Genomic DNA, 3,939 nt, shown 5'->3' with positions numbered 1-3,939 from the left:
ATCAATGGCTACCTCTTCGCCCTGATGATAATCTACTTTCATCTTTCAAAAAACAAAGGCAAGAACAGGGCTGAAAGACCACAAAAGCCATGGATTGCCAACTGGACTAAGGAGCAGTTGGTGGAAAAAATGAATGCAGAAAGAGAGGAAATTTTGGTGAGTAATCATAATAAGTTGGTGTATTTTATTTACTCGAATGGTGCTAACTAAAATATCTCATGTTTCAGGGGATTGTGAAGATGGCAGAGACAAGAGAAAAAATGAGAAAAAAAGAAAAAAAACAAGAAATAAAAAAAAACAAAAAAAAAGGAAGGCGAGCCCAACATTGTCTTCGGAGACAGAAACTACTGACAGTGACACTTCTACCTCTGAGTCTGAGGCTCAAGAAGACTCAGAGGATTCGGGAAGAAAACACCCCGGCAAAAAGGGGAAAAAGTAAGTACCATACTTGGGTGTAATTTCTTTTTCGGGTTGGGTGTATTTTATTTGTCCACGTTGGGTGTATGTAGCTTATTAAGCAGGGTGTGTTTCGTTTGCTGCGTTGGGTGTATATTGTATATTTAGTTGGGTGTATCTCGTGAATTCATTTGGGTGTATTTTTAGTATGTTCTAAATGACAATTGTTTGCCTTCCAGAATGGACTCAAGAAAAAGAAAGCAGAGGCAAGACGAGTCAGATTTTGATACAGAATCTGAATCTGAACCAATTGACGAGTAATGTCCTGAAATTAATACTCCTTTCTTTTGGCTTCGTTATAAAGATTTCGTGTATTAACTGAAGTGTCTATTATTCACTTATAGGAGTGAAGAATCATCGCCTGCGGAGAAGGAGAAGAAAAAGAAAGAAACAAAAACAACTCCAAAAAAGTAAGCAATTCTTTGGATAAAATTCTGTGATAAAATTAATTTTTTATTTCTGATTGGTACTGTTTTTTTTCCACCCAGAACACAACAAAAAAAGAAAAAAATTGTTGTGGAGGATTCACCTCCTGAAGAAGATCAATACTTTGACGGGTACAGTACCTCGTAAGCTATACTACGGTCTATCATCGTAATTATTTTTGTTAACGTCTTATTTTATGAATGTAGTGAGAGATATGAAATATCAAGTGACGAACTCGATGAATGGCTAAGGGAAAACGTTGATAAATCTGCTGCAGAGGGGTATGTCTTGCTGGGCTGTGTATTTGAGATTTTGGTGTCTTTTGTTTGCTAATAATTGTATCTTGTTTCGCAGGGAGAACCAAGCTGACCTGCGATCGACAGAAGGTCGCTATGTGTCCTCTGAAACGTAAGAAGCTTTATTATTTAATAAAATCTTGTTATCATGATTTGGATGTATTCTGTGAAACAATTTGGGTGTATTTTGTGGATCAAGTTGGGTGTATCTTGTTTACTAAGTTGGATGTATATTTCGTTTGAATAACATGAAATCTGTTTAGACTACCGGCTGTGAACTTGGGAAGTGATGATCCTTCCTCTCAAGGACGCACAGAACAGAGTAGTGTAAACCAGCCGTCTCAGAGCATGTAATTTCTCTTTCAAATAACCGTTACTTTTGTTCTTCTAATAACTTCTACTTCTAATTCTGTATATATTTTTTTTAGAAAAAAAAGCCCTTTATTATTTTATTCAAGAAAAAAATGGCAGCAAAAAAAAGCAAAAACTGCAAGTATGTAAGTTCTCAAAAAACAAAGCCCGTCTTCTTTTTGAATTGTTCGGGTGTATTTTTTGATCTTCTTTGGGTGTATTTTAGGTTGACTCCGACTGATTCGAATATGATGGTTGTTAGGGAACAAACGCCGTCGGAAGCGCTTGCAATGTGAGTTTTTCAAGAATATTTCAACTTTATAACCTTATTATTTTCAAATACGTTGTTAACCTTTCATTTTTATTCTTGTTTAGAGTCCCGATCCAGTTTTTTGTGCCGGCATCCCAACAAACAACCACTGACGCAGATTTCGAGCCAACCCCTATGCTATAGATTGAAGGGGCTAGAGAAACGTAAGAAAATAGTATTGGGTGTATATTTATTTAGGGTTTGGGTGTATATTTGCTAACAGTTTGGGTGTATATTCTTCCTGATTAATTTTGTGTAACTGTGCAGCACTCCTGAAACCCCCAAACAAGTTCAAGAAACAACACCCAAGCTTCCCCCAGCTCCAACAAAAATGTAAGTTCATTAGACTAAAATCAATCTTTGCTTATCATCCGTATATTCTTATTCTTACTCTTATTCTTATACATAATGACGTAGTCATCCAGACGCAGAGGACGCTGCTGCCCTGTTGATGATGGCACGGACAGCAAGCTATGTTCCTAAAACAGATCCGGGGATGCCATCATTCAGCCTCGGATTGACAGATTCAAGCCAGGAGGGGGCGTCGACGCAGGAGATAGAAAGGGAAAAATCTCCAGAAACTGCAACTATGCTAGAACAATTAGACAGTTTAGTCCAAAAATTAGCAAGCAGTGCGTCAAAGGGAAAAGACGAAAGTCCACAAATTCAGAGGGAGACTGGGGGAGAAAGTTCTGCAAAGATTAAAACTCCTGGGGGAATAAATCAAATTCCGGATGATATGAAACAAAATTGCTACATCTGGGGGACGAGACTGAAGGAAGATGCAAAAGGCGATACTGACGAGTATGAGGAGATATGCACTCTGATTGGCCAAGGAGAATACATTTTGATGAGAACGCACCTTGCATCCCTCCAGGCAAAAAGTGATATAGAATCTCAAGTAATTTTAGACTAACATTAATGTTTTTACACCAAAGTCAACTGCAATGTTTATTAATTTAAAATTGATTTCTAGGTTGTATCTGCCATCTGCCTCATCCTAAACCAGAAAAAGGAAAAGAGGTTTCATGCACAAATATACTGTCTCCCCCCCGATATTGTAGTAAGTGTTACTTCTATGAACTTTGGGTGTATTTTATGCATTGATTTGGGTGTATTTTTTAGCTTAGATTGGGTGTAAGTTGTTTATTTTCATGTTTTCATTTCTTGTATTGCAATTCTTGCAGAGCATGGCGCTTTCGGATCACCCAAGGGGGGAATTCATATCCCCGAAAACGAAAAAAGAATTCAGGGTGGAAGCCTACCCGAGTTTCATTCACTTCATAGATAGAAAAAAATTAAGTTCGCATCCATATGTAAGTTTTTGTTTCGTAAATTTGTTAGTACGCTTATTTACTTATATGCCAAATAAAATAACAGACTGTTGAAATGTGGCAATCCTTCAGATTTTTGCTCCTGTTTGCCACTCGGGACATTGGTGGTTATGGCTGATAAATACAAGAACGTGGAAATGTCAAATACTTGACCCGCTACACGAAAAAGCTCCAAGCGATGAGAGAAAGGACATTAATAAATTCACTGTAAGTTGCCTCTGTCTTCTTTACTTTAATAGATAGGTCTATTTTGAAGGTTGAGTTGGGTGTATATTCCATATTCAGTTGGGTGTATCTTGTCCATTCATTCGGGTGTATTACTAATTTGATTTGGTATTTAAGGGATTATGTATTTTCAAGATTGATAACATATGCCGGCGGGAAACCTCTCGAGAAAGGCGAGAAGGAGAAGGAAATTAAAGCCTCATATGTTAAAATTTCAGGCCAAAAAACAAGGTATAAATTTGTGACTCTGAACATTAAACTTTCCTAGATGAGATTTGTAATTTATTTTCTTCGTTTTCAGCTATGACTGCGCTATCTACGTAATGAAGTGGCTTGAGTTAATAGAGCCGGAAAACATTAAAAAAGGGAAGTATGAATGGGATAATTGGACACAGGTAACTGTCTTTAGAACTATATAACTCTGTATTACTTTACTGAATTAATATTTCTGTTTAAACATAACATACTTTTTAATTGTAGGAGGAGGTGGACCACTATAGAGTGGAGTATGCTTCCCGGATACTATTCAGTGAGATGAATA

The sequence above is a fragment of the Arachis duranensis genome, chromosome 1 (assembly GCF_000817695.3).
Source record: "Arachis duranensis cultivar V14167 chromosome 1, aradu.V14167.gnm2.J7QH, whole genome shotgun sequence".
Taxonomy (NCBI): Eukaryota; Viridiplantae; Streptophyta; class Magnoliopsida; order Fabales; family Fabaceae; genus Arachis; species Arachis duranensis.
This window is presented reverse-complemented; position numbering follows the sequence as displayed.